Genomic DNA, 13,402 nt, shown 5'->3' on the forward strand with positions numbered 1-13,402 from the left:
CATCATGGCTGCAGACCAGGGCATGGCACTACCATGTCACTCTTGAACTTCACCAACACTATTAACCTACCTCAAGACAAAAGCCAACTGGTCTTTGCCATGTTTCTGGATCTGCCCAAGGACTTTAATACCAATTCCCATAGCCTTCTTCTAAAACAGCTGCCTTCACTTGGTCTATCAAATACTTCCACCAACTGGTTCTCTAGCTATCTTTCAAATAGAGCCCAGTCTGTTAAATGGTTCAATTCTTACTCATCCTTCCTACCTGTCAAAACAGGTATTCCCCAAAGTTCCAAACTGGGGTAACTGCTTTTCAACATATTTACCAACAACCTATACTCTGTCAAAAGTGAAGCATCCCTCATACAATACACTGATGACTCCACATTAATCTCTTCTGATAGTAACATAATTACTCTATACCACCTCACCCAAGAGTCATTTTCATCAGTTGAAAGCTGCCTCAATAACTCCCAGCATCTATTCAATCCAAACAGAAAAACAAAGCTGCTGCTATTCCTCCCAAAAGCTCTCTATAACAGCTTTGGATACCACCCCTATAGAAGTCATCCCTATACCAAGCTACTAGTCATGATGATTGATAACATAAAATGTGATTTACATGTGCAACAGACTATCAAAGAATAAGTCACCAAAAATTAGGGGCATCTATAGAACAAAAGAAGTACTTAACTGATTTATCCAGGAGACTCCTGGCCTCTACACTCCTACTCTGCACTTCACTCTATGGCTCCCCAGTGCTGCTTAACCTTCAAGCTTCCATCCAAAATAAACTAAACCAGTGCTAGAATAAAATAAGCAAAACTTGCCACTAACTCATCAAATAGAACTTGAATTACCCAAGCAGCTCACTTATACACAACTACCCCTAGTCTGCAAATTAATATTTAAACCAGAACAAAGCAAAACCCCACTAGACTTATTGTACACGTACAACCCTGTGAGGCCACTTTGATCTGGAAACAAAATGCTTCTCACTACCCACAAACCACATTTGTCAACAGGAACCACACTCTATTCCAGCTATGTAGCCCACTCCTGGAACTCTGTCCTGCCATCCCTTAAACATACTAGCAACCTTTTCAATTTCAAGACCAATCTAAAAAATATCTGTTTGACACCTGGAACTGTACATACACAACCCTTAAAACATATGCATGAACACATACTCACTATAAGTATGCCTTTCTCACTCTGAATTCACTAAAACCTCCATATCTTAGCAGGTGATAATGGTCCAACATCAAAACAAGCTCTTACTTAAATGATACCATATTACTAATGTATGTTCTTCTACCTCTTCAGCCAACACTTTTTTAATATATTTCCTATACTTCTATGTCAACTTAATTTGTACTACAGCATATATAGTTTTATTAAGTGTGTATCAAGTGTTATATATACTCTAAGTGTTCTACTTTTTAGAAATCATTTCCTGCATTGGTCCTGTGTATATTCAAAATGTATACATTGTTGTACTATGTAGTCTATTGGTGTTTCATGTGGAGATTTTCTCCCCAGGCCTCCACTGAAAAATGGGCTCTGTTTGACGCAGTGGACTTTCCCGATAAACAAATGTCAATAAATAAATAAATAAACACTTACTACTATTTATTTTCCACAACACTCTCATATCTCTAATAATAATCTCTCTCTTTTTCTCTTGTCTCCTTAATTGTCCCTCCTGCTCATCATTCCTCCTCATCTTATTCTATTTCTCTATCTATTTTGGCAGCAGAATACTCTGTTGTTTTTCACCTCCATACATTAATAGAACTATATAGTCAGTATTTTGAATAATTATGTGTTAGTTTGCTTAAAATGGGCTATCCACTTCTGCGGTGTGTCTTGCTACTTGCAGTACATATTGTGTTCCTCATATTTCTGTAAATGTATTTGTCTGTTTGTGTTTTTATCTGTTGTGAGGATTTTCTCCCTTAATATATATATAATTACTTATCAGCTATTGTAAAATGTTTGTATGTATGCTTTTGTGGAGCCTTTCTCTCCAACTCATTGTAAAATATTCAGTCTGTTGTTGGGCTTTCTCACCTTGTATATAATTACTCAACTACTGTTTAAATGTCTTTGAATCTGTTGTGAAGCTTTTCTCCACAGGTCTCCACTGAAGATGAACCATTGGCTGAGCTGGATGTTCCAGGTTATCAAAGGATAAATAAATAAATTAAATTGGGGTTTTGGACATAGCTAAACAAGCCCTTATGGTTGTTCTTGGTCTGGTTCAAGATATACTTTGTTGAATTAATTAGTCTACTTAGTTGTCTATTCAATTTGATAAGAGAATTTATTTTCTTTCTTGGTGTTATACTTCTTATGTTCTGTCACTTTTTTTGTTTTGTTGTACAACCCGTTTAATTTTAGAATCCACCAGGGTGGTTTGTTTTTTGAGTTAGCAGCATTGATGCAGTCACTGGCATGATTATACACAGCTTCTGTGAATAATTCTGCATAGGCTGCTGTGTTGTCTGGATTTGGAGAGGCTTGACATTTTGACGTTATCATTTCATTAAAGGTAGTTTGCCTTGGAGTAGTTTTTAACTTTTACAGGGTTTGCTGGGGTTACAGAATTAATTCTTATTTTGAAAGATTCTGCTTTGCGGTCTGACCTTACCAGAGATGATACGACACGTGGGGGGGGGGGGGGATTCTCCCATATTTGTGAGTGCCATGTCCAATATGTTTGCACCTGTACTAGGCATATGTACTAACTGGTCCAGGGTGTTTGTGTTTACAAAGTCTAGGAATGTCTGGGCCTGCAGATTTGGGATTGTACAGGAGTCCCAGTTTATAAAGGGATAATTAAAGTCCTCCATGATTATGATGTTTGGTTGAATGGCAAGTGGTTCCAATAGGTCTAAGTATGAGCTATGGGTTTCATGGGAATACAGGGTGACTTCTAGCTTGCTAAGATACGGTATGGGACTTTGTCTATGGTGATCTGAACATGGAGAAACTCTAGTACATCATCCTGTCTAACCAACCTAGATGTATGCTTGTTATTGGAATAGATTGAGGAAACCTTCATCTTTAGTCACTGTCTGTGCAGTTGATGGCAAAATGTGTTGAAGGTACTGAAGCATTGCACTGCCAGAGTACTCTCTGTGGCTTTAAACCAGGTCTTGGTAACTGCATAGATTTCTGCATTCTCCAAGGTGAAAAGCACGTGGAGGGAATGGAACTTCTTGTTTAGATTCCTGGCATTGAGCAGTAACACCTTTAGATTTCCTTGGGTAGATTTTGCTATGCTTGAAGATTTGTCCCTTTGGCATTGCCTAAAAGGGCTCTATGGAGAAGTACAATGTTTTGGCCAATATTCAAAAGCCTAGAGGGAACCTGTGCAGACCATCTTTGGCAAAGCAATGTGGTTTGTTAACCATGTCATCCCATACTGATAAATATTGCATCCCTCTAGAATTCCACCAAAAAAAGCCAATTATTAAAGTAAATCATCTTCTGTTCATACTGTGGCATCACCCTTGGTGAAGGTAAAATCCTGCTCAGTGCTAGACACATGCCATCTTGTGACACATAGTCCAAGAGCTTTATAATGTCTCTCCTCATATAGTCTCGGGAGGTATATCACAGAACATTTACACCTACGTGGACTATGACTGAGTCATACTGGTACCCGTGGTGCAGTGACTTGAGTAGATGTGCAGCTTGGTGGATCCTGACCCCTGATAGGCAATTGTTCATTTTTATCTCTTTGTTCAGCCTGGTGAGTGGGGCAATGAGTACCCATGACTAAAGTCCTGGGTAGTGTATTGGCTTGCCTCATGGGCTTGATAGTTGAGGCTTGACTGAGTGAGGCTGTATGTGCAGTGTTAGGTGTTACACCACTGGGTGTAGCTGTATGTGCAGTGTTAGGTGTTACACCACTGGGTATAGCTGTATGTACAGTGTTAGGTGTTACACCACTGGGTGTAGCTGTATGTGCAGTGTTGGGTGTTATACCACTGGGTGTGGCTGTATGTGTAGTATTAGGTGTTACACCACTGGGTGTGTCTTTATGTGCAGTGTTAGGTGTTACACTACTGGATTTGGCTGTATGTGCAGTGTTAAATGTTACACCACTGGGTGTGACTGTATGTGGAGTGTTAGGTGTTACACCACTGGCTGTGGCTGTATGTGCAGAGTTAGGTGTTACAAGACTTAGTGTGTCTGTATGTGCAGTGTTAGTTGTTACACAACTGGGTGTTGCTGTATGTGCATGGTTAGGTGTTACACCACTGGGTGTGGCTGCATGTGCAGTGTTAGGTGTTGTTTCTGTTGAGTGCTTTTTGGTTTGCTGAAGATAATCTTTTTCAGGTGGAATGTCTGGGAGGTCTCTGGGGCTTGAAAAGACTGCATTTAAGTGCCTCAACATTTGTAGATCTATGTGTAGGGTGTAGGGTGTGTGTGTGTGTGTGTGTGTGTGTGTGTGTTTCTGACAACAAGATCATTATTATGAGTGCTTGTATGCATCAGTTTTGCCTCCAGAGACATTGCATATATGCATCTCTCACATACTGTATTTGTTTGTTTGAGGATTAAATGGCTGTCAATGACCATTAGGCAATTGTTACATTGGCTCACTAAACAGATATCCACAAAACTGCGGAGGAATTGGGAAAGTGCATATCCATGATGTCAGATCCTTTACTGGGTGAGCTACAAAGGTGAAGTACACTGACTAAGGGTGCTTTTGAGAAGAGAGACTAGACTAGGCTATATAATACTGAATTCAACAGATAGTCCCCTGGATTCTGCATGCCTAACACGGTGTGCAGGATTAGTGCAGGAGCTCTAGCAGGTAGTATATCTGCCGTGTGATCCAGGAATAGCATGCAGGGGCGTGCACAAGCCTTTCTGCACTAGTCCTGCACGGACTAAGCCCCTGTATGCAAATCACCCCATTTGCAGGAGAAATCCATGCAAATGAGGTGAATTTGTGATCCAGGAAGCTTGAAACCGGCTGTGCGGGACTAGTGTAATTTGCAGAAATGTACTCGGTTAATAACCGAGTACATTTCTGCAAAATCCAAAACGGGCCCATGACAGCTCCAAATAAAGGCTGCATATCAGTCAGGAAGCATGCCAATGGCCAAGTATAAGGCCACTGGCATTGCAAACAACTTAAAAAATAAAAAAAATCAACTTTTTTTTTTTTTTTAGCCAATCTTGGCTATTTAAGCATAGGGCAGCGGCGCAAACGGGATCTGGGGGAAAATAAGAAAATAAACTTAAAATAAGCATTCTAACTAAAATCACTATTCTGCCATGAAAGTCAATGGTAGGCAGAAGACAACATGGCCAGTGTGTAGTGGTTGCTAACGGGGGAGGCTCAGTGTGAGACATGTAACTAAGCATTAGCAGGCAATCCTATGCAAATGAGGGTAATGATAGTGAATCCCAGTTTTCGCCAACATGCTAGTCAGGTCCCAACAGTGTAAGAGTAGGAACAGCTTGGTGCAAGCCTAGGAGTTAGCCGACATCATGGGGGGGTGTCAGGCATACTGCAAGTGGATTGGAGCCCTGTGGCTCAGGATTGCTCCTAGCTAAGCACAGCTAAGCAAGGGGGGGGGGGGTGTCTGAGGCTGCCTAGCACTCTTTACATTTCCTAAGTAGGTGTGCACACCACGCACCATATTTTTAAAGGTATAAAAAAAAAGTTAAACCAGGAAATTGCAGCTCTGTGCATGTTTGAGCACTCTGTTTATGAGGCGCGCCCCCTGGCTTAAACAGGAAGGCAATGGGAAGGGAAAACAGCAGTAGGAAGGTAATCTAGGAGAACTAGCATAGCTGGCAGGTGAAATGTATCAGAATCAGCCAATTACACAAGCAGCAGACCAGCCCAGCCCAGCACACCACTATAAACTATGCAAACACCTTCCCCTCTGGTTTTTCCACACCCTACACCACCAGTGTATACAAGCGGGGAACTTGTAACAAACAAAACAACAAAATGATAGGAGCTGCAATAGCTATCATACAGCAACTTGTGGAAGAGACTGAGGGTGGTGAGGATGTGAATGCTGTCAACTAACTCACAGTGAGGAGCTGGAGAAGAGTGTACAGACCCAGGGTAACCTACCAGGGGCTACATGAGCTGGAGATAGTGGAGCACTCTAGGGTGGACAGGAACCTCCTACAGCAAATTGTTGAGCTGTGCCGGCCATGCCTGACACACAGAACTTATAGAGGGTAACCCATCCGAGTGGATACCAAGGTATGTGTAGGCCTAAGAATACTAGCTACAGGTACCTTTCAAAGGCCAACTGGGGATATGATGGGGATCTCACATGCATCAGAATCCAGGGTACTCCACGAGTTCCTGAATGCCATGTCAGCACATGTCAGTGAGCACATATATTTCCCCAACACCCGTGAGGCATTGGCCAGCAATATGCAACTGTTCCACCAAATAGCAGAATACCCTGAGGTAGTGGGTGCTATAGACTGCATGCTCATATGCATCAAAACACCACCCGGTAAGTGGGGTAGGTTCTACATCAACTGAAAGGACTTCCCCACCATCAACTGCCTTGTGTGCGATGACCAGGGCGTAATAATAAATGTGTGTGCTGGCTGCCCTGGAAGCTATCACAATTACCACATCTAGCATCTGATGCAGCTGTACCAGAGATTTGCCAATGGGGACATCCCACATGTTCACCTAGTGGGGGATGCTGGATACTCACTGGAGCCGTAGCTGATGACACCTATCAGAAATGCACACTCACTCAAACAAGAACTCCATAATGAGGCACAAGCACAGACCAGAATTATAGTAGAGCATGCTTTTGGGATGCTCAAGTCATGGTTCCAGTGCCTAGACACATCCAGTGGAGCCTTGCAGTACTCACCAGCTACATGGACTCAAATTGTCATTGTATGTGCCATGCTACACAATATGATCCTGTGGAAATAGCTGCAGCAGGAACAGCACGGGGCAGGGCCACACAGCTCCCCACCATTGCCAAGGCCTGCACAGGCACAGAGTGATTCAGAGGAGGAACAACCTGAGCTTGCCCCAGTAGGCAGAAGGAGGCGTGCCCAGTATGCCCTGGCCTTGGCAAAGAAGCAACGTATAGCACATACACTGACACAGGAGGGACCCAAGGAATAACACCTCTTTCTGACTCTCACATACAGTAAAAGGGATGCCAAACATGACGCTACTGTGCTCAACCATGTGTAGGGAGTGTACTATGTGCATCCAACATAGGCAGCCCTGCAGCACCACCCTCAATACTGGGACACCCACAAGGTAAGTGACTCACACATGCCAGTCAGGAGGGTTCACATACCCAACAACAGTCACAGCCAGCAGGACAGGTGTAGACAAACACAAACAAAGGATGTGCTATGGCCTCTGAATGATGCCTATGGGTAACCCCCCCAGGCCTACACAGACAGACTACAGCAGGTCAGGCAGTGGGATGTTAGTTCTTAAGGGTAGGAAGTCAGAAACTAATATGTAGGTAAATCAAAGCTAAGATCTGTAGTACACTGGTATGCCTCTAGTCAGCATGACAGGTTAGAATACAGAATGAAATGGAGTACCTGGCATACCAGTACAGTCATAGCAAATGTGTACAAGTGTCAGGTGTGCCCCCTCCATCCTATGTAGTAATGTAATAACAGTCAGGTGTGCCCCTCAATCATGTGTAGAAATGTAGAAATAGTCAGGTGTGCCCCCCAATCCTGTGTAGATATGTAGAACTAGTCAGGTGTGCCCCCCAATCCTGTGTAGGAATGCAGAAACAGTCAGATGTGCTCCCCCCAACCCTACTTAATTATGTAGCAATGGTTTGGCATGCCCCCCTCAATGTGATGTACACATGTTGTAACAGTCAAGTGTGCCCCCCCCCCACAACCCTATGTATAAATGTAGTAACATGTATGTGTAGGTCTAATACCAGTGGAGCACAGATGCACAGTGGTGGCCAAGGTAGCAGGATAGGTTGCAGCATCTGCACAATATGCAGGTATGTGTGTGTTAGGTTGGTGTGTGTCCTATATCATGTGAGAGTGGTCGGTATGTATGCATGTTGAGGTAAGCCTGGTGGCCATTGCCCACTACCACTGATGACAGGGACATGTCTTCACAACTGCAGTGCCATACACAATACCCATCAATATAACACAAGCTAGCAGTAAACCACTGCAAATGTATGGTGGTAATATGCGTCACCATCTGAAAGACTGACATGGCATGGCTGTCTAGATATACAAGCAGTACACAGGGGAAAGTATCCCAGACATACAGTATATATTGTGTCACTGGTAAATGGACACACTCTTGGAAAAGTACATACAGGTATGCATCACATTAATTGGTCCTTTAGTAGGGGATACTGGTGTTGTCTGCCCAAACACTCGCAGATCACAAAGGAGGTAGGACTCATGTATTGGGAAACAGCTGATGTACCTGCACATGCAAGCATAACTGGAATGCCCAATACATATCTGTGTGTCAGATGCAAGTAGTGCCCATAGCACACATGCACCCAGCTCATGCAAACACCACCCACAGGCACCTCTCTGGTGATATCCCTGCTTTAGGGAATTGGTAATGTAAGACCCCACCTGTGTATGGCAATAGTGGAAGACTGCAGCATGCAGTGCAGGTGTCCCATGCAGGTGTGTCCCTAGCTGTAGGAAGCACCCTGCCAGCATAAACACCACCTGAGCAAGACTGTTAGGAGACATTGGTATGAACACCTATCACACCTACCCTGTCACCCCAGGGGAATATACTGTATGGTGGTCTGGGACTGTAGGACTGACAGAATGCAATGACCTGCCACATCTGGCATGCAGCAACATCTAATGCCCTACAGGCATCTGCCAAAGGCCTGTGTCTCACATGTACTGCCAATGCATGTTATGTTATGGACACCCAAATAACAACATTGCACACTCCACATAAGCCATATGTAAGGCCATGTGGACAAACCACAATAACATGTCCACCATGTCCCACTGCATGAAATATAGACCAACACTAACACTCACCTGTGATGGGGCAATACCCTTAGGGAAAGTATCAGAGAATGTATGCATAATGTATGGAAGAGGTTAGAATAACAGAGGGGGGGTGGAAGCATGGGCAGCATGGAATGTGCAGGGTCTGACACCAAATTGTGTGCACACACTATCCCTGGCTGCAAACACATACATGGGTGGCTACACACCTGCCTGTACAGTACAATAGGGTAAATATCCTGACCCATGGCCCCAGCCCCTGGCTGACCTGTGTGAATCTGTACAGCTGTGAGGCATTGCCACAGCAAGATAAGCCCATAATGTCATGCTGATGGGCATACAAGTATGGGATCCTCTGCCAGTATTGTACCAAGGTGCTGAACAGGATACACAAACCCAGCACCAAGTGTCTGCAGCTCCCCCTCCAAAATGGCATAACTTACCATGAATACATAGGTGTCTGCCCACAATACTGGACACAGCCACAGTCACCCTTATCCCCCAAGACATCACCGTGAGCAAGAATGTCCACCTGACAGTACACGAGGACAGAAAACATCACTGTGTAAAACAGTACACGTCTGAATATCTCTGCTAATAGTAGTACCATGCAGCTGAAGCAGCACAGACATAATCACCTACAGTACACACTATTCCCTGCACAGTTTGTCCCCATATTGCCAAATGATCGACAGATGCCCTGCAGAAACAGTATGCTATCTGTAGGTGTACAACACAAAGGTCTGCACTGCAGTACAAACTACCTGGACTTGATGCACACATTCAATACAGAGGGGCATACTGGGCATGCTCACACACTTAGAGAAATTAAGGCAATGTCAGTGAACAACATACTAAAAGGTCATACTGGGCATGCTCACACACAAACAAATGAAGGCCATGTCTGCAAACACCAGTAGACCAGACATATCTGGCAGTCACAGATGTTAGGGCAGACACTCCTCAGTATGCAACACTCATGCTTTGCACACACAGTGGATAGGAATACAGACATATATCTAAGGACAACACACTATAATAAGCCAAAAGTAGATGTACATAGATGTGTGGAAGAGGGCAACTGTGACAAGGAGCCATCCAGGCCTGTCCCACCCAGCACACAGCCAAACGGCCACAACCACATGAGGTTTGGATGTCACTCACTGTACTAGCCACTGTCAGCATTATGGATTATGTGGTGCAAGTGCTAGCTGTGCAACATGACTGTACAAGGAAGTAGTCATCTAGTAGCTGTATACACGTACCTGTGAAATATGACCCTGTGTGTGCCCGCATGTGGTGTGTCAACCTCTAGATGAATGGGTTATGGCCCATGCACACACATTGCCCTCCCCATAGCCCTACTATAACAAGCCTGCTGAGGTCATCCACTGTGAAATACACCTTTGGGAAAGTTGTAGCCCAGTAATCTCCATGGCGTGTCCTATAACTGTGTACTGCTGTAGTGCGATAAACTAGTTAGGTAGGAGTTCCAATACCAGACATGGCAACTGTGTGAGTGAGTCTCTGTCTGTGTAGAGAGAAATACTTTTTAGGGTAGTCACACTCCCTAAAATTCAAATGTCCTACTTTGGCAAGACTGCTGATGTCATCCACCTTGAAATACATCTCTGGGAAGGTTGTAGCCCACTAATCTCCGTAGCATGTCCCTTAACTGTGTCCTGCTGTAGTGTGATAAAATAGTTAGGTAAGAGTTCTAATCCCAGACTTGGCAAGTGTGTGCGTCTGTGTGTGTCTGTCCCTGTCTGTGTAAAGAGCAATGCCTTTTTGGCTACTCACACTCACTACAATTCAAATGTTCTACTTTGGCAAGGCTGCTGATGTCATCCACCTTGAAATACATCTCTGAGAAGGTTGTAGCCCACTAATCTCCATAGCATGTCCCATAACTGCGTACTGCTGTAGTGTAATAAAACAGTTAGGTAGGAGTTCTAATCCCAGTCTTGGCAAGTGTGTGTCACCATATGTGTAGAGAGCAATGCTTTTTAGGCTAGTCTCACTCACTACAACTCAATTGCCCTACTCTGTCAAGGCTGCTGATGTTATACACTGTGAAATGCTCCTCCTATGGTCATCCTATAATTGCATACTGCTGTAGTGCGATGAACTATTTAGGTAGGAGTTGTAATCCCCATACATGGCAACTGTGTGTGTGTGTGTGTGTGTGTGTGTGTGTGTGTGTGTGTGTGTGTGTGTGTGTGTGTGTGTGTGTGTGTGTGTGTGTGTGTGTGTGTGTGTGTGTGTGTGTGTGTGTCTGTGTTTGTAGCTCGTATCCTGTGTAGAGGTGGTTGTGAATGTGTAACAACTTGGCTCAATATGGAGTGGGTTTTGCAAATTTCTTATATGGTGGCCCTAGTATATATCACAATGTCCATCATACAGGGATAACAGATGTGAAATAGCTGAGAGGCTGGGGTGCAAATCCATACCCCTACATGTGACATCAAGGCCAGGTAAACAAAGTTAGCAACCCTAGTATTACCCAGAGAACACTCTCAACCCATGTCTCACACACACACACACACACACACACACACACACACACACACACACACACACACACACACACACACACACACACACTTGCCTAGGCAACAGCCACTATGTTGGTAGTACCCTGCATATTGCCCACTGATAGTAACCATGGTGTGATTGCAGTGGGCTACAGAGGACATGGCACCCTGTACATCTGTCCAATAGGCACGTACATGCCGACAGTGCAGCTTCCGCATGTTCCCCACTGGACAACTGCAAAATACCTGTGGTGCCATCAAATGTGGCCTACAAAGGACATACAATGCCTGAAAACATGCCCTGTATGGACAGATGCCACTGACACCAGGAAATGCCAGTATCATGCTATCAATGTAGGTGCAGGGTAAATCTGCTGTCCATTACCAGTTCCTGCCACATGAGGCCAGAACTGGCACATCTGATGATAATCTGTGTACACAACATGGGCCAGACACCCCAGGTAGAGTTCCACATGTCACTGTACATGCATGTGGGAGGTGTGCACATCCCAGACACCGTCCATGTCATGGACTAAGGAACACATACATGGCAAGCAATGCACAGCACTGGCCACACACAATAGTCACCTAGGTGACTGGATGGTGAATACAATACCCACCTGTGTGGGCAAATCCAGAAACTACACTCCTGAGCCTCAATGCAGACCATTGTCATGTGGGCTAATGCCAAGGTATACCCATCACCTAGCCTTGTATAGCTGTCTGGCACAGTTTACCACTACACACCCATGAAGCAATGTACTCATGCATGTCAGTGCTAGCACCGCGCGTGCGTGTGTTTGTGTTTGTGTGTGTGTGTGTGTGTGTGTGTGTGTGTGTGTGTGTGTGTGTGTGTGTGTGTGTGTGTGTGTGTGTGTGTGTTGTATGATGTGTATGATCACATTCACACTCAGTACAACCCCCATTGGCATACTGAAGCATGCTGTCCAATGTCAGACACCTCCACATACCCTTTGCCCATATAACCTCTGTATGAGCCCTGTGGTGCATGTGATACCTGCACAGTAATGTGTTGTGGGAATCTCACTAGTGATGAGTTGTATTCCTGGCCCTGCCATGTGTGTCAGCATGTGTGCATCCCTGTGAGAGTGTGGCTGTGTTGATACTGGCACCTGTTCATGTGGACAGGCACATGCACTACACCTACTGTATAGCTACCATATCTCTGTTGCAGATGCCACTCACCATCACATATATGTTTTGAGGGCTCTTCAACATGTAACCTATGTGGCGCATCTGATAACTGCACAGAAATGTGATAGCACTACACAGTCGTCAGGGGTTTGATACCCTGTGCTAGTAGGTGTGTGACACAAGCATGCTTATGTTTTACTCTCCCACCCCTCCCTCACTTTACTTTGCCTCTGTCTGCCTCTCTCACTCCCTCTCTGGTGAATGTGGAGACCTACACCTGCTTTGCTTAGGCAGCAGCATGTGTATTCTAATTGATGCTCATGATCAGCTGATAGCCTCTGCACAAATTTCAGCCCTCTCCAGCTGATTGCATGTGGAACAGCTGTGGTAACATTCCCATTGCCAACTGCATGGAAACACACTCCAGTATCTAGGAACACCATGTTGGTGTTGGACCTTTTCATTCACTGTGAGCAGGAACTCGTTCTGTTGTTTGGCAAACAGCATCTCAGATGGATTGTGGATTTACCTCTAACAACATACACTGTGTAAACATGGCAACACACAGAAGGGGGATGTGCCTGACTTGACTACAGACTGTAAGTGCTGCTATACTGCATTTGGAGTAATTTTGGTTTAACAGGGTGTGTGTGGATATGGCTGTCCTACATGTTTTAATAACTGCCATGTCAGTGCTATGT

Source organism: Protopterus annectens, chromosome 2.part0, assembly GCF_019279795.1.
Source record: "Protopterus annectens isolate FY-2018-M chromosome 2.part0, PAN1.0, whole genome shotgun sequence".
NCBI lineage: Eukaryota > Metazoa > Chordata > Ceratodontiformes > Protopteridae > Protopterus > Protopterus annectens.